The 17,426-nt window shown below is 54.0% G+C and overlaps 1 protein-coding gene and 2 long non-coding RNA genes across 4 annotated transcripts in view; 2 read left to right on the forward strand and 1 right to left on the reverse strand.

Moving 5' to 3' along the window:
- BMAL2 (basic helix-loop-helix ARNT like 2) overlaps positions 1–10,415 on the forward strand; it is a 44,731-nt gene extending 34,316 nt beyond the window's left edge. The window contains 8 exon segments of the mRNA XM_053979143.1: positions 458–529; positions 604–825; positions 1,067–1,331; positions 4,860–4,953; positions 5,511–5,597; positions 6,745–6,861; positions 7,610–7,738; positions 8,964–10,415. The gene's annotated coding sequence lies outside the window, so the exon portion shown is untranslated.
- LOC128808254 (uncharacterized) lies at positions 10,416–12,027 on the forward strand. Its single transcript, XR_008437421.1, has 2 exons — positions 10,416–10,682; positions 11,505–12,027. It is a non-coding gene; the product is annotated as an uncharacterized LOC128808254 (long non-coding RNA).
- LOC128808253 (uncharacterized) lies at positions 10,849–14,202 on the reverse strand. Of its 2 annotated transcripts, none has more exons than XR_008437420.1 (3): positions 14,019–14,202; positions 11,950–12,854; positions 10,849–11,083 (listed from the first exon to the last, which is right to left on the reverse strand). It is a non-coding gene; the product is annotated as an uncharacterized LOC128808253 (long non-coding RNA). The 2 variants fall into 2 exon arrangements; XR_008437419.1 differs by having other exon boundaries at positions 13,906–14,042.
- Between the last annotated feature and the right edge of the window lie 3,224 nt (positions 14,203–17,426).

Consider the following 17,426-nt stretch of genomic DNA (forward strand, 5'->3'; position numbering starts at 1 on the left):
ATTTCTGGATTGCTGCCTGTGGAGCTGGAGGAGCCAGCAAAGAGTTGTTTCTTATCTTCTGTCACTCTGTTACTCATGACCACTTAGGTCTTTGTGACAGTGCTCCTTTATGAACCCCCAGCTTTAGAACTTTCTAAATCACAGCAGTTTTCAGGGCTGCCGTGCTTGTGGTTTATTACAGTAATTTACTGCCTGCTCCTAGATTGTCTTTAAAAAAACCAAAACAGGTTTCTCGAAGTGTAACCTTTCCTGTCCTGCTTTTGATGACAGCAATGATTCAGAGTAATGGTCTGGAACACCCAGTCTTTTCAAGCAGTTGAGCTATTGCCATGGTATGGATTCCTCCAGCTGAGCCTGATGTGATTCCTGCTCGTGTCAGGAGGTTTTCTCTCGCTCACATTTTACATAAAATATGCAGCATCTCCTGATTTGTAATACTGCTCTTTGTGATTTCCAGATCCACACTGACACATCTCTGAGGTTCATGCTGGAGAGGTTTCTGCAACTAATTACATTTTCACCCTCACAGGTATGTGAAATTCTATGGAAAGCTTCCTTGTCCACTGGAAAAGGAACTGGAATTTGCTTTTTCTTGATTTTCAGGGGCTAATTACACAACATTCCAGATCAAATACACAAGACTGATCATCTGAAACTGGGCACCCGAAACGGTCCCAAGCGCTGGGGCGGATTGGTCACTTCTTAAACGACCTTCTGCTTTTTGGGGAGTTGAAACCAGAAACTTCAGGACACAGAAACTTCAGACCAGAAACTTTGTAGCAGAGCTAAGACAGGACAGCATCTCTTCCATCAGTTCAGCAGCAGGTTCAGTGTGCAGGGCTTTGCCTCGTGTTTTCAAAGACTGTGGGAAGAGCCAGGGATGGGACAGCCGAGGTCAGAAGTTTGACTGTTTCGGGGGATACAGGTTGGGAGCATTTTGTACTTCAGCCGCTCTGGATTATGAATCCTTTGGGCACCGAATCTCTCCTGTCCTTTTTGGAGGGGAATTTAAACATGAGAAGAAAGGTTCAGGTATGGATTTGACAGCTAGAAATTGTTTGTGCAGCGCTTTGTCCCAGGACTGAACACGGTGTCACACCGAAGCTCAAGGCCAACAGTTTGCTCTGTTGGGTATTTAACAATCAGGATACTTCAGGCAGCTGAAAGCCAGGACAGCTTTGACAGCCCAGCTAAACAGTTGGTCAGAAGAGCAAACATTTTCAAGATAATGACTCCCGTGGGGCCGGTCCCGGGGCGGGACGGCGGCGGGGGCTGCCCGGAGCCGGCGGAGGTGCGGCCGCCCCGGAGGGCTCTGCGCGGTTCGGCCGCAGGTAAGGGAAGTTCGCGGGACCCGCTCCGAGACCGCTCGGAGCCGACTGCGGCAACTTGGTGTACCGGCGGGATGAGCCCCGCCGTGCCCTGCCCCGGCGGCTCCTCCTCTGCCGCCGCCGCCATGGCCCGGGGCCCCCGGCAGCGGGGCCGGAGCCGGCCCGGGCCCGGGGACGGGAGCGCCGCGTGTGCCCGGAGCGGGGGACAGCGGGGGGACTGCGCCGCTACATCCCGTCAGCCTCTGTCCCCCCTTCGTGTCCTGTCCCCGTGCCATGTCCCAGAGCTTTCAGCACTCCTGACCTTCTGTGCCTTGTTTCTGTGCTGGACCTGACGTAACTTTTCGGGAAGTTTTGGGGAGAGGTTGGCATTCTCCGGTTTAACCTTTTCGGGTTCTGGTAGGATGCTTCAGGCACTGGTGCTGTGAAGCTGCAGTTATGAGTTTTATCTGGAGCTAACAAATGTGGTTTGATTTAAGGCCTGGGGTTCTTACATCCTGTAATTATTTTTCCAAGGTCTGCTTCTGTCGGAGCCGTGACTTCTAACAGCTGAAATAGCTGTGCTTGCTCACGCCGTGGCTGGGTGCAGCTGGAGCTGCAAAAAGGTGCTTTGCACCTCCGTGGCTGTTTATGGGGGGAAGGAACGCTTTGGTGTTCAAGGCTCGGCTGTGCTGTAACACGTGTGTGCTCCCTCATGTGAGTGAGGAGCACAAGGAAGAGTTTCAGGCTGGGCTTGGCTGTGCCCGAGCCTTCAGAGGCTCTGCAGGCTCTCCTCATTCTGGCCCGAGCACAGCCACTGCCAGCAGGGCCGTGTGTAGGCTCTGTGTGATTGCACTGGCAGCACATTGAGCAATACAAGTGTCGCTGCATTCCAAAAAGTAAACAGCAGAAATGGGGCATGGAGTGGGAATATTCTCCACGCTTACACCGTGGAGCTTTGGGGAGGAAGATGTCCCAGAGTGTCAGCTCGGGATTTATTGCCTCTGTTAAAAGGAGCAGCTGTATCTTGAGGATTTACATTTGTGAAGGATGTAAGTAGAGGTTTCAGTAAAACTGGTGTCTCAGTGAGGCAGCATGGCAGGTTGGTTTGAGAAGCATTCTGGAAAGTAGGATAGCAGAAATCTGCTTCAACTCTCTGTTTCAAGTGCAGCAAAGATTTTGGCCTCTTATTTTCTTCACATCACTAAGAAATGAGGAGCCAGAGCAATCCCTACTTGAGCTTAGTACCCATCCCAGTGGAGTATTGGATTTAGCACAGCTTCTTGAAAAGCTGTATCAGAGATCAGCTGCTGGCAGTGACAGCGACTGTCAGTGGAGTGCTGTGGTGCTCACACATGAGGATTGATGTTCCCATGCCAGGAGGGTGAAGCTGGTGTTTCTCTCCTCCCTGAAGGCAGCAGGAGCCCCACCTGTTTGCCTGGCTGTGAGGGGGGGCCTGAGGAGCAGCTTCCCCCTTCGGCAGCCCATCTCCTGCCTTGAGCCCTGGGATTTCATCCATTTGCTGCATCTGGGTGTAAGAGTTGTGCTGAGGAATGCTGAAGTTGGTTTGTCCTGTGCACAGCCAACTGTGTCTGCAGCAGGTCCAGGCTCTGCTTGTCCCCGACATGCAGGGTGGAGCGCCTTGAAACCAGGGCTGTCCCATGGGGCAGGGAACCGTGGTGAAAATCATCTTTTTTCCTACTTAGCTGCGAGTCCTGTTTCCTTTCTGGGTTGTGCTGCCAGGGCAGCGTGACACACACTGCAGGAAGGAGAGGGCTGCTGCTGGAAATGTCTGTGGAGGTGCATGGGGAGGCTTTGCCTGTGACCCGTGGCAACAGGAGGGTAATTGTTGGCATTCCTGAAATGACAGCCATTCCCAGGAGACTGAGGTTCCCAGGTGGTGCTGATGGCCTGGCTGGTCCAGTTTGTCCCTGGTGATGGGCAGGACAAAGTCTGGTCACTGCTCAGTGGCCAGCTCAGGGTGGCCTGAGGACAGGCAGAGCTGTGTGTGATGAGGTGCTCGGTGCAGTGTCCTTTAGGAGGTTTAGTCTCTTTAATGCATTCAAGTGGGGCTTCTCCGACGTTTCTTTCCCCACCTGAAGGAATACTTTCAGTGAGGTGGAAATCCTTCCCCTGAAGAGCTTTGAAACCAGCAAAGGTTTAGTCACTTTCTGGTGCTACGATTGTATCAAACCAGGCCTTTGGCTTGCTGAGCACAAGGGAGTTGCTGTGAACTCCTTTGAGGAACTCACTGATTTTCTTTGTTGTGCTTTGTGTGTGTTTTTCTGGGAAGGCGGAGGGAGCACAGCGAGGAGACGACATCCCAGATCTGGGACAGATGTTCCAAAAACATATCCCTGACTTCTGAGGTGGTTCAAAAGGAGTGCAAAACCCCCCAAATGCCTCTGACTGGGGAGTCTGCTGTTTTGCAGTAGTTTTCAACAGAGAAAGTAGGAGCCAAATATTAGGCAGGATTTAGGTGGGTGATAAAACATCCTGTGGTGTTAGGGGTGGTCAGTAAAGCTCCTGTCCCACTGCTGAATTGACATGCCCTTCCTCAAGGAGGTGCTGGTAACTTTTGCCTCAGCTGGTAAATGGTGATGTGTAAGTTAGGTTGGTGTATCTGAGACAGCTTCTTCTCATACTTACCTTGGTGACTGTCAGGGCTTCAAAGCAAAACTGAAGTTATGTGGCTGCTTTGAAGTGTGCAATTATGATCTGACCCATTTCTGCCTGGCCAAACCACATCTCTAAACTTACAGAAGCAAGGAACAGGTTTATTGGAAGGTTCAGACAAGTTTTGTTTTGTTTACTCCTCTTGTGTGGAACGTGTGCATGCAGCCATGCATTAAGGATACATAAAACCGCTTAATACCTTCATAAGTAAAACTGCTTAATACCTTCCTGTATTTGTCTCTGTACACGTACTCTGTGTTGACAGAGCTGATACTTCTGGAGTGGGCTCCTCACCAAAGCTGCTGGCTGGGGGGAATTGTTTGTGGTAAGGTGAGGATGCTCCTGCTCCTTTTCCCTTCTCTGCCTCTGCCTCATTAAGCAGTGCAAGTTGTGTCAAGGAACAGCACCAAAGGCCACTTCAGCAGTCTCTGGCTTGTGGTGTTTGAGGGGAGATAAAAATAACAAACCCAGTGACTTTAAGCAGCACTTTGCTTACATTTTGATGGTAATCCCTGTTCCAGCAGGCACAGAGTTGTAACTCTTGCATGAATAAAATCCCCTTGCCAAATGGTACCTGTTTACAAAAGGCTCTGAGGTCAGGTGTGCTGATGCAGAAGTTAGTTTGCACTTGCATCTCTCTTTATAGGCTTTTTCCCTAAATATTAGTGGAGAACTGAAGGCTGAGACGAGCTGGCTGCTGCAGCATCTGAACTCCAAAGTGGCGAACTCTGTGCTGCCAGCCAGCTGTTGAATTGTGTCACAGATGGGAAAAATCTGATAACCACTAGTGTGAATCAGCACCTTTTAAATCCAGCAGTTCTCATGGCTCCAAGTGTGATGGATTTGGGAGAAGAACTTTGCTTTCTTGCTTTGTTACAGACACATCAAAACAAGAGGAAAGTATAATGGTCTGGTCTTCCCTGCCTCATCTCAGACTGATCAGTTCTGAAGCAAAAGCATAGGGAAAACCAGGGTATGTTTTATATGTCAGTGTAGAATTAACCCCAGATAGTTCATGGCCACTGCAGTGCTTGTGAAGGGAGATACAACAGACACAATTTATGGTTGGTAACAGAAAAATGACTGTAAAAATAACTGTGAAAGTATACAAACTGCCAAACAACCAACCCCTCAACCTCCTCATTCTCAAATCTTTCCCTTGTTGTGCTCTGTTATGGAGGACAGAACCAAGAACAAACATGCATTTACCCAATCAGCACCAGAATCTGCTTTGGGGGATGAGGGAGGGCAGTTCCTTTCCTTGGTCCTTTGGGAGGCAGAGGGTGTGGGAACAGGAGCTTTGCCCATTGCCTTGGGGGAGTCTCTGATGTCCCAAAGCCCCACAGAGCAAACATTTGTGGTTTAACATCCCAAGGATGTTAAAAGGCGATGCCAAGCCAGGAATGGGAATGGGCCACGGAGCAGGGATGGTGCCCAGCAGAGGGGTGACCATCCAGAGGGTCCCACCAGTCCGTCCCTGCTGCCCAGGTTTGGAGCAGGCTGGTGACTGTCCCTGTGTTTGCTCCACAGGATGAGGAAGCCAGTCCTGAGGAAGATGGGGAGATGTGGAAGGATGGAGACAGCAGCCACCAAAGGCTGGAGAAGGCACAGAGCCAGGTAGAAGATGTTGCCTTCCAAGGAGAGGGACTTGTCTGTCCCATTGGAATTCGGGGTGTGAGGCCAATGGAACAAAGGGGTTGAGTTCATTTTCTTACTCAGGTTCTCATGTGCCTTGAAGAGATTTGTGAAAAGGTCATTATCCCTGATGGAATCTCTGAAAAACAGGGGTTGAAGCTTTCTGAAGTGGCCCAACCCTGCCTGCACGTATCCAAATGCAGCCCCTGTTTTTGTGTACAGTTGGAATGAGACCTCAGCTGCTGTTACTTGCCAGCTCCCAAGTTGTGTAGCTCAGAGTCTGCAGCCCTGAAGGGCCAGGCTGTGGTTAAACAGCCTGAGGTACCAGAGAGCTGGAGTCATTTCCTAGCAGGGAACTTGACTTGGAAGTTGCATTCCAAACTTTTGTCCATATTTATTTTATCTCCCACATGGAGTTGCCTAAAGAAGCAGAGGTGGGGTGTTCCTAACAAAAGAACATCCAAATTCATTGGTGGTAGAGGGCTTAAAATTCAAGTGTGAGTGGAGGTGCCTTTAGGACACTTCCTATTCTGTAGCATATGAATGGAATTTAAATGGAGTATCCAAATCCTGACAAGCTTGTATGAACTCCAAAGCCTCTGCAAGTGTTTTACAGCCAGGCTAAAACTGGCTGCTGGTTTGTTTGACCAGGCATAGGAATGATTGTGTATTCCCTGGGGCTGTCCTTATGGAGAAAGGTTTATTGATGTGCCCTGGGTTTATTCAGTGTATCTCCAAAATGATGGAAACTGATTTCATTGAAATGCCAGGAGTGCCAAATGCTTTCCCCAGCCAGAGCTCAGAGCCAGGTCTGTGGGAAGGGGTTTAATCCCCATTTTCCCAATCTCTCGAGGCAGCAGCACTGGCGCACTTGCACCCAAACATGCCCAAGGTGCTGAGTGCTGGCAGGAGGCAAATCCAGGGATTGGACAGTAGGAGTTTATACTGCTCCCATAATCCCAGACCTGGAGCTGTGCTTTAGAACTCCCAGGAGATGCTGCCTCACTCAAACCTCATTTAAAGCCCAGCATCCCTCCTGCTCCCTTGGAATTATTGTTGCTTCCATTGTTGCTCTATCCCAATACCATTATGATTATTATTGTAAATTCCCACTCTATTTCTTCCATAGCCCTTTGCTTCCCAGAGGTGGTGCTTTAGGAAAGTCCCTCCAGCCTGGGAAGGTGCTTTTGGCTCTGGACACATTCCCAGTCCCTGGGAACAGCAGGACCTGTACTGTCCCTAGCAGGTGAGGCAGAGGTGCCTTCCCTCCCTCCCTGTGGCATCTCTGGGGGTCTGAGGGAGTTCTTTGTCATTCCAGGGCAGAATAAGCTCTGGTCCCACTAAAAGCAGGAGGATTCATTTTATCCTTGTTTTTTGATACACATTTTGTGTTTAATCTCTTTGCTGACACCGTGGTGGTAAAGCAGCAGCTCCCAACCTTGTCAGTGCTGCTCCCTGGAATAGTTTAAATTTGTAAAACAATGAATTCCCTGCTGGAATCCCAGTCACAGCCCCCCAGATCAATGTGCATTTTAAGGTCTTACACCCTGACCTGGACAATTTCCTGTGTCTAGACATGGGAAAACTCAGCCTGGATTGAAGCCAGAACCCAGAATGGGGGAAAGTGAGACAGCATATTCAGCCCAGGCTGGGGTTGGCACAGGGGGTGTTCCTTGTTGGATGACACCCATGTGGAACAGATCCTTCCCCTCCTTTGTGCAAAGTTCAATGGCAAAGCATGGAATAACTCACAAGGAGGGCCTGGAATGAAAATGGGTCTGTTAAAATTAGGCAAGGAATGCAATGAGAAAAAATGGGCATCCTTTTTGTGTATGAAAAAAGTAGGGGGAAAGAGTTGAAACATGGCACTTTTATTTGGTGCCACTTCTCATTTTTTTATGGATAAAACCCCATAGTGAGCAATCAGAAGTGGGAAAGCCAGGAGCCTTTGCCTTCCACAGTGGACTTAATTTCCATTTTCTCTTCTCTTTCAGGACAGGAAAAAACACTTAACTCATCCCATCTTTGCCAACAGCTTTTTTGGTGTTTGAGCAGCCAAACCAAACAGGCTCCAGAACTGCTGGCCTGCACTGGAGGGCCCCAGGTCCTGCCCATGGTGTGGGGTGAGTCCCCAGCTGTCCCCAGAGTGTCCCAAATGCAGAGGGATCTGCCCTGGTTCCTGCAGTCCCCAAGGCCTGGGACAGAGAGAGAGCCCTGTCCAAAGTGGCCTTTGGCTCCTTGTCAGGAATGTGGTGGCAGCCCCGGGGGCAGGTGGGAGCTGAGACCTGGGGCAGTGTCTGAGGCTGAGCCAGGGCAGGGCAGTGTTTATCTGGAGGGGGTTGGCCCCACACGCTGAGTTTCAGCAGGATCAGGGTCACAGATGCTGCATTTTGTGCATCCTGGGAGTTTCTGTCCCCCCAGAGATTTCCTGCTGGGATGTGGCAGCGCAGGGAGCAGAATTAAACCTGCACCTCCCCTGGGCATTGCTGGCCTTTGTCTCTCTGTTGTGCCATCAGACCAGGGGACTGTGCTGCTGTCACTGCCACCCCAGCTGGGGGCTGTGTCCTCCTGGCAGCCCTTGCCAGCCCCACACACGAGCTCCAGAGGTGCCTCTGTGCCCTGTTGGGAGTGTTTGCTGGGAATGTGCCTCATCCCTGGAGGATCCCTTTGTTCCAGAGTGGCCAGAGAGAGCTTTTGGGCTTGTCAGCTTCAGAGTTTGAGGGCAGGAGTCACTGAAAGGGAGAAGGACAAGGAGGTTTGTCAGAGTGGTGCCATCAGACCCCACCTGACAGTCTGTGCTTTGTGTGTGAGGTCCTTGTGGATTTGCATTGCAGGGAATGAATGTCCCCTTCCCAATTCAGCCCAGCAGATCCCAAGGGCTCTTACAGGAATATTTATCCTTTACTTCCCTTTGTGACAACTTAATCTCTACCCTGCCATGAGCAATTCCTGATTTCTCCTAGAGAAAACCTCATGGCAGAGGCAGTTTGCAAAGGAGCCCAGAGTTGTGTTTGGAGCAGAGGGTGCTGAGAGCTTCACTTGCCTGTGCTGCCCCAGCCTGGCAATATCCTCATGGAACAGCCTGGGCAGATGGGATTAGATGGAGCAAAATCCCTTCATGGAAGAGGTTCTCTCCTGTGCAGATCAGGCATGGGGCAGGAAGTAAACTTTGGAAATCAGATTTCCCCCAGAAAGCATCACTCACATTATCCTGAATGACGTGACCTGTGCCCACTGCTCAGGATTCACCCAGCCAAAATCAAGGGCAAAGGTTGGTTTGGGTTTGAGAACTTGAAATAACTTTGAAACAGAATAAATCACCTTTTTCTTCTTCTTTCTTTCTTTCAGATGCTGGACTTGCCTCTGTGGACATGTGCTGAGCTCTCACTGCAGGCAACTGTCAGGTCTTGATGGCTATGAGTTCATGTACTTCTCACTGGGGAATTGGAAATAATTATTAATCAATTGCAGAAGAGTTTTATCAAACCTTTCCCCTTTCTCCCATAGTGTGGAACAAGGGCAGAGAGAGTAAGCAGAGGAGCAGCCTCGGGCAGGAGAAAGGCACTGTGGGCAAAAGGAGCTCCCTGGTGTCACCAGGGCACCTGTGGGGAACAGAATGGACACTGTGAGGGCAAAGTGGAGGTAACTCCTGGCAGAGCTGGGGAATTTTGGGGCCTAAGTTTGAAATAATCTAAAGGTTAACAATGAATATTTTTAGTTAAAAATGAGGTAATAAGTTGTAGATAAGTAAGGAAAATTTTGGGGGTAAAACTTGAGTAAATCTCTAGGGAGAGAGTGAACACTGACAGACAGAGGCAGTCAAGGAAGTTTTTGGGGGTATGACTTGGGAAAATCTGTAGGACAGAGAATGAACATATTAAGGTAGAAAGGAGATGATTGGGAGTGGACATGCATGGAGAATTTGGGGGCCAAACCCTGATATGTCAGAACAATAAATGATTTTGAGAAAAATCTGATGTGATGTGTAGGGGGCAGAATGAACATTTTGGGGATAAGACAGACGTGACTTGAGTGGGTTTGGTTTTAAAGTCTAGTTAGTGTATAGGGGACAAAATGGACATTTTGGTCATAAAATCTGAGTTACCCTGTAGAGGAAAGAATGCATATTTTGAGGTAAAAAGGAGGTAATCAGAATTGGGCAGGTAGGGAAAATATTGGGGGGGGAAAAAGTGAGGTAGTGTCCAGAGTAGAGAATGAATACTTGCTTGTAAAAAATGAGGGAAGCAGAAGTGGACACACAGGGAAAATCTGGAGGGCAAATGTTAATCCCCAGCAAAGATAATGAAAACAGAGGTAATCACTTGTGGACACATAATGAAAACTTTGGGTATAGAAAGTGTTATTTTCTCCAGGATGGAGAATAAATATTTTGAGGTGAACAAGAGAGAACTAGTAGTGGACAGGTAGGGAAAATCTTGGGGGTAAAACTTGAAATAATCTGTAGGGCAGAGAATGAACATCTCAAGGGAAAAATGAGATAATCAATAGCCGACAGAAAAGGGAAATTTTAGGTAATCTCTAGGTGAAAGAAGAAACATTTTAAGGTAAAATGAGTTGATCAGTAGTGGACATCAAGAGAGAATTTGGGGGCAAAAGCTGAGATAATGTATAAGGGTGAGAAGTATTTTGGAGAAAAAAATCTGACATAATTTGAAGGGGACAGATGAAGATTTTGGGGATAAGACAGAACCTGTGTGTTTTTTGGTTTTAAAAATCTAGGTAATATATTGGGGAGAAAATGTACTTTTTGGTCATAAAATCAGAGCTAACTTGCAGGTGTGCACAGGAAGGGAGAATGTTGGGAAATCCAAGGACATTTCAAGGTGAGGGAATGACTGTTTGGAGGCAAACTCGGGACTCGCCTTGTCCTCCTTCTTTGGCAGCAGCTGGCAGGGAAGGGAGAAGAGGTGCCCGTGTGGGACGAGGCTGGAGAGAGCGAGCAGAGGAGCAGCCTCGGGCTGGAGAGGGGCAGGAGAAAGGCAGAGGGACCTCCCTGGTGTCACCAGAGCACCTGTGACAGAATGGACACTGTGAGGGCAAGTGGAGGTGAGGAGTGGACAGTTTGGGGCAAAATCTGAGTTCATCTGCAGGGAAGTAAGTAGGGGATATTTTGGAGGGGAAAGCTCAGGTGATAAATTCACCCAGCTTGGCCCAAGTTGTGTTTGCACAAAGTGGGACCAGAGGTGAAGGTCAATCCAAAGCCAACCCTGCTCAACCTCTAAATTCCAGAATAAATTCTACAAGCTGCCCATGGAAGGACTAAAAATACATAAAAACAGAACCAAGAGCATACCAGAAGGTTCCTGGGAATCCCATCACAGTGTTGTCACAGCCTTTTTAACCGATCTTTAAGATCTGCATTTCTTTGTTGGGATCATTCACTCCATGGGCTGTGAGGTTTGTTTGGATTTGAACTCCCTCACAGTGGCCCTGACACTGCTCAGGAGCTGGGAGGAAAAGCAGAGTCAGAGCTCCTGGCAGGGCCAGGGTGTTTTCCTCCAGAGCTGCTGCCCACCAGCCTAGCCAGGAAGGATCTGCTTGGCTTGTGCAGGGAAAGAATGTTTTCAGTGATTCAGATGAGATTCCAGCAGCCTCGCTTCCCGGGCAGCTGAGCCGCTCTCCCGCCCGTCCTGCTCCCAATCCCCGCCCAGCTAAGGGGAATTTGTCCTGCCAGCAGCAGGGGAAGGACACGAGCTCCCACCCTGGGGCTTGGATTGTCCCTCTGGGGGATGCTGGGATTAACATCATTCCATACATTTGGCTGTTGAAATTTCCCAGCCCAGAGCACCACAAAGATTGTTCTCTATGCAGCACCCAGATATGGGGTTCAGTATCAGCTTTGCTGGTTCAGATGAATTATACCCACAGCCCCAAATTCCCTGCTGAATTCCTGCTGGAATAACCTGACAGTGCCTCATGGAGTCTGGACACTCCCATGCAGAGCTGCCACTTGAACAGCAGCTGTGGCAGGAACCAGCAGAGGTTCCAGGACAAGGACAGGTTTATATTCCAGAGAATTTGCTATTTATAACCCTCATCCCCCAGCCCCGTTGATGTCCCTGGGGGACACTTGACAGAGTTCCCTGGAATTCAGCTGATTTCATCCCCCTGAGTTCAGGCTCCAGTTGATGTTTTAGAGCAGGAGAAGGCGGTGGCTGGACACGCTCCTGGCCCGTGCTGAGGCAGACCCTGTACCCAGGGGAGGACATCTCTCCCTGCAGAAGCTGAGTCCATTTCAGAGCCCCAGGAAGTCCTTTTCCCTCAGGAAAGGGATGCACATCCCTGTTTTCAGCACACCTCCAGTGGGACCCACCTGTGAAAGCTTTCCATCAGTTCTGTGGTTCCAGCTGATTCCCTGAAAAACTCCAAACTTAATGCAGACAAAACTTCATCCGACTCCAACCTTTTATTTAAAGGCATCTCTGAGGGCATTGCTTGGGGTTTCATTTCTGTGGGGGAAGAGTCCCTTGACTTTAACGCTTTAACTGAGGGATGATGTCCCCAGGCTGGAAGGGAAGGGGTTTGGGGGGCTGGGACACCCTGGGGATGTGCGGGAGCTCTGGGAGATCGGCACCGGGAATTGCTGCCTGAGCCCCTCCGCAAACGCACCGTGCCGACATTCCCAGGCAACGCCAGCTGTTCCAGCTGTTCCTCGGGTAATTCTGGGCTGTGGGCTGGGTCTGTCTGGGCTGAAGCATCTCCAGGTTCAGAGCAGCCCCTGGCTGAGAAGCCGCGGGCAGCCCTTTATCCACGTCCATCCCAGCACTGCCCGGGCATCCCAGTGCCCATCCCTGGGATGCGTGGGTGGCACGCTGCCTGCCACAGGCAGGACACTGAGGCACAGCTGCTCCCCTGCAAATACTGAGGATAGGAGGTACTGGTTCCCTTCCTGGGGCTCCTGGCCTCCTCCTGCCCCACACATTCCCAGCCAGCTGGGACACACTGAGGAAACACCAAGGAACATTCCTGGCAGTGAGTGGGAGTCACCAAGGGCTTCATGCAGCTCTGGGCCAGAAAAGTGGTCCCAGCCTCAGCACCTGCAGTGATTTGGGGCTGTGAACACTCACCTCCAGGAAACGCCCCTCTGCAGGTGGGACCAGCCCTGACACTCTCCAGAACTCTGGCTATGGACCAAGTAAAACCTTAGGACTTACCCTGCTCTCATTTCTCCTTGGAAAGAGACATGGATTGAGCACCTTTACAGCTGTTGGGTAAATCCTGGAAAGGGCAGGAAACCAAGGTTATTGGAAGGGTCTCGTGCTGTCCTATGAAACACCAGCCAGTTCTGCTCTAGAGCCATTCTAAGGGCTGGTGTGCAAAACAGCACTAGCAGGAAAAAAGGAGCTACATTTGCATAGGCATTCCCTTGCTGGCAGCAGCCATCCCCATCCCGGGCAGGACCTTCCTCATGAGTCTGAGACTGGCTCAGGTACTTGGAGCAGGGTGCTGACAAGGCCAAGATTCTGAATCCAATCCCTACACGGGCCAATCACTTATCACCATTTGACTTGATCCTCGTGACTCTTTCCAACTCAGAATCTCCTGTGCTCCGGAAATAAAGAGCAAACAGCTTACACTGGCTTTTTAAACCCCCGGGTTTTTCCACTGGGGAGTGCAAGCCACAGAGAAAGTGGGGGAGAGGAGGGAGAGCATCAAGTCTCACCCAGCAGGTGTCGGATGAGCGGCTGGAGCAGGGCCGAGCCCCGGCGGGGCCCCGGTCCCGCACCGGGCACAGTCCGGACTCGGCCCCAGCGCCTGCCCCGGAGCGGCTCCTCCCGCCCGCGGCGATCCAGCTCCGTTCGCTCGGCGGGGGCGCGGCGGGCGGGAGCCCACGGGGGTTCGGGCACGGGAGAGGAGTAGGAGGACGCTGCTCTGCCCAGGGGGGTGCGGTGCCCTCGGGGCTCCGGGGCGGGGGGGGGGCTCCGCATCCCCGGGGCGCTGCGGGGCCGAGACCGCACCGGAGCGCGCTGCTGCCGCCGGGGGGCGCTGCGCTCGCCGGGGGGCGCTGCGCTCTGTGTCCGCCAGGTGGCGCCGAGGGAGCGGCTGCGTCGGGAGGGTCCCGGGGCCGGTACGGGCGGTGCCTGCGTCCACTCCAGCCACGATCCAGCGCCTGCTCCGGGCCCGGCACCGGCACGGCCCCAGCTCCCCACGGCCACACCGCGAACGTACCCGGAGCCGCGGCGGGACCCCAGCCCCGTGCCAGCCGAAGCAGGAGCAAAGTGGTAGCACCGGGCTCGGTTCCAGCGCCCGCCCCGATCCCGGTCCTCACCCCAGCCCAAATCCTGCACCCCGCCTGCTGAGCGGCTCCTCCCGGGACCCCCAGCAGACACCAGCAGGATCCGGACCCAGCTCTCCGGGCCCAGATCACGATGCCGGTACCACCTCAGCGCCTCTAGCTCCGCGCAGCGCTCCGAGCGCCGGTCTCACCGCACCCCGGAACGAGCATGCACCGCACCAAGCAGAGCAGGCGCCGATCCACCGGGATTTATGGGCAGGGCCGGGCCGGCACAGGTGCGCGGGGCCCCAGAGCGCCTGCGCGGGGCGGGGCCGAGGGGATTTAAACCGCGGCGAGGAAGTCACGGAGGTATTTGCCTCTCGGCGCGCGGTGCGGCCGGGCTGGGCTCTGTATCTCTTTTTCTCTATATTTCTTCTACATTTCTTTTCTTCTGTACTTCTTTTTCTCTATACCTCTCCTTTCTCCCCTCCCTTCTTCCCCTCCCCCACCCCGGCTCCTCCTGCCCCTTCTCCCTGCTCCCCTTCCCCTACCCCATTCTCCCCCCAATTGCCTTCAGTCCTCTCCCTCCTTCCTTCACTTTTCCTTCCCCCCTCACCCCGGTTCCTCCTGTCCCCTCTCCATGATACCTTCCCCCCCCACACCACGCCATCCTCCTCTTTCCCCCCCAACCTGCCTTCCCTCCTTCCTCTCCCCTGCCATTCCCCCAGCCCCCTCCCCTGGTGCCCTGCACACCCCGACCTACCCCCACCCCCACCTACCCTCTGTCCTTGTCACCCTCATCTCGACCACCCCGTCTGCTCCCCTATTCTCGTTCTCCATCTCCCGCTCGCTCTTTTCCTCGCAGCCGCGAGGCTCGGGGCGCTGGAGAATAAAGCCCAGAGGGCCGGAACCCGGCCCCCCCCGCCCTCGCTGGAGTCCCCCCACACGGGGCCGGACCCGCTCGGTGGGTCCACCCATACCGGTCTAATACACGGGCCGACACTGCCGGGGTTGCGGCTTTCCCGACATCACACTGGGGGGGGGGGGGGGAGGTCGGGGCTGGGGGTCAGGGAGGGCCCCCTCCTGAGGAGGTGGTCCCGCGTGGGTTCGGGGTGGGACCCAGCCGGAGGAGGGGGTCCGGGGAAAGGGGCGGAGGGGGGGCTTTCCCCCCTCTAGGCCCCTCCTCCGGACGGGCCCCTCCTGGGACCCCCGACTCCGGACCGGGGCCCGGAGGGAGGGTGGGGGAGCCAGGGTAGGAGGGGCGTTCGTTTGTCTGGCGATTTTTGTATGTGCGCTCACGCTGCAGACTGACGTGACCCTTTCGGCTTCCCCCCCACCCCACCCGCCCCCTCCATCCCCCCGGGCCCCGGTCCGGAGGAGGGGGTCCCCGGGAGGGGGCCGGGGCGAGGCAGTCCGGATGAGTGGACGGGGCCTGGAGGGGGAACGGCCCCTCCGCCCCGCCCCCTCCGCCGGAGGGGGCCCTCCCTGACCCCCCCCCCCCACCCACCCAGGACCCCCTCCTAAGGAGGGAGCCCCACTTAACCCACCCCCCGACTAATCCCCCCCCGCCCCTCCTGAGGAGGGCCCCTCCCTGACCCCCCCCAGTGTGATGTGTGGATCCCCGACCCCCCCAGTGTGATGTGTGGCAGCCGGAGTGCCGGCGCTGTGCGTGAACAGCACTGCGGACCCGCCGAGCGGGTCCGGCCCCGTGTGGGGACTTCAGCGAGGGCAGGGGGCGCCGGGCTTCGTCCCTCTGGGCTTTCTTCTCCGACACCCGCGGCTGCGGGAAAGAGGGAGAGGGAAGGACGGGGAGAGGGGCGAGATGGGGGGGGTGAGGAGGGGTAGAGAGGGGGTTCGTGGTGAAGAGGGAAGCGGGACGAGAAGGCAAAGGCCAGGTGGGGGAAGAGGGAGGGTGGACAGAGGAGGAGGAAAGGGGAATAGAAGGGGATAGTGGGGTAGGGACAGGAGAGGAAGGAGTGGGGGTGTCGGGTTTGGGGGGAGAGGAGGGAAGGGTTTCGGGGCGAGAGGGAAGGGGGAGAAAGAGGGAGAAAGAAAGGGAATACGGGGAGAAGGAAGGAGGGGTAGAGAGGGGGACAGGAGGAGAGGCCGAAGCCCCCGAGCCTCACCTGCGGAGCCCACACAGGAACTCCCACCCGCACCGTGCTCTGAGTGAGCAAATGACAGCCAAGGCGATTTTCGGGGTTTAAATTACCTCGACCCCGCCCCGCGCAGCCGCCCTGGGGCCCCGCGCACCTGAGCCGGCCCCGCCCCGCCCCTGAAGCTACGGCCCCGCCCCGGCCCCACCCCGGGCTGAGCCCCGGGCCCGCCTCACGGAGCTCCGCCGTGTCCGGGATGGGGCCGGGCCCATCGCTCGCGTTCCCGCCCCTCACACCTGGGCCGAACCGGGGCTGGGACCGGCAATGGGACCGAGGCTTCGGGTCCGGGTCCTGCCCGTGTCCGCTGGGGTCCCGGGGCCGGAGGACAGGGGCGGGACTGGCGCTGGGATGGGGACCGGGCTCGCCGCGGGCGGGAGGAGCCGCTCCGGGACGGGCGCTGGGGCCGAGCTCGACGCTGCCGCTCCTGCTCCGGCTGCGGCCGGAGCCCCCAGACCCCGCCGATCCCCGCAGAGCCGGGGGAATTTGTTTTGATTTTTTCATCCAGCCTAGGCAGAGAATTCTCATGGAGAAACCCCCAAAATAAAGGCTATGGGGTCGGGGGACGGGGGGTCGTGGCACGGGCAATGTTCTGCTTTAAATTAAAAACCCACTGGGAAAAATAAATCTGTGGATCTAATGCCGCTCATTTCCAATCCTGGACCAGCTTCTGTGTGATTGCCTGTGATTCCAGCTGCCCCCATGGGATTTTAAGCCTGTGGGTCTCTAATGAAGTGTCAGGTGCTGAGCATGACAGAAATTAATGGGAAATCTCTCGGGATCAGGCATTGTCCCAAAGAGCTGGCAGTGCCCAGCATTCCTGAATGGATTTTGGGGATCCCACCAGAGCCCCTCCATAGTGTCCCTGTGGAGCTGACACTGGCCAGCATTCCTAGCTGGAATTTGGAGGTGACAGTCCCCCCCTTCCATGGTGTTCCTATGTCTCTGGCACTGCTCACCATCCCTGCCCAGGGTTTGGAGGTTCCAGCACAGCCCCCCCAGCACATCCCGCTGCTTCCTCAAGTCCCCTTGAACCAGGATAATTTTTTGGGGTGGGGGCACCCAAACCCAGTAGAATTGGCTTTTACCAGTTTTGGGGATCTCCCCTCTCCCCTCACTGAATTCCTGCTGCCAAATCCCAGCCTCAGGCTCAGCTCCCCATCCCCTCAATCCCTCTGAGGAACTGGACTTGGATTTCCCAATCCAGCAAGGCAGCAACGCTGTTTCTCCTCACTGTGTATCTTGATTGCAGGAACGGCTTAAGAAATAATTCAAAGAAATTCAGAGAATGAAGAGACACAAAGGAAGAGCTGCCAGCTCCAACCAAGGGCTGCTCAAATCCCTTCTCACTGATTTGCTTTAATTAACCAATGCAAATGAACCAGTCCAAACCACATTGATACGGTTTTATTCTTTTAAATC

Source organism: Vidua macroura, chromosome 5 (genome assembly GCF_024509145.1).
Source record: "Vidua macroura isolate BioBank_ID:100142 chromosome 5, ASM2450914v1, whole genome shotgun sequence".
NCBI lineage: Eukaryota > Metazoa > Chordata > Aves > Passeriformes > Viduidae > Vidua > Vidua macroura.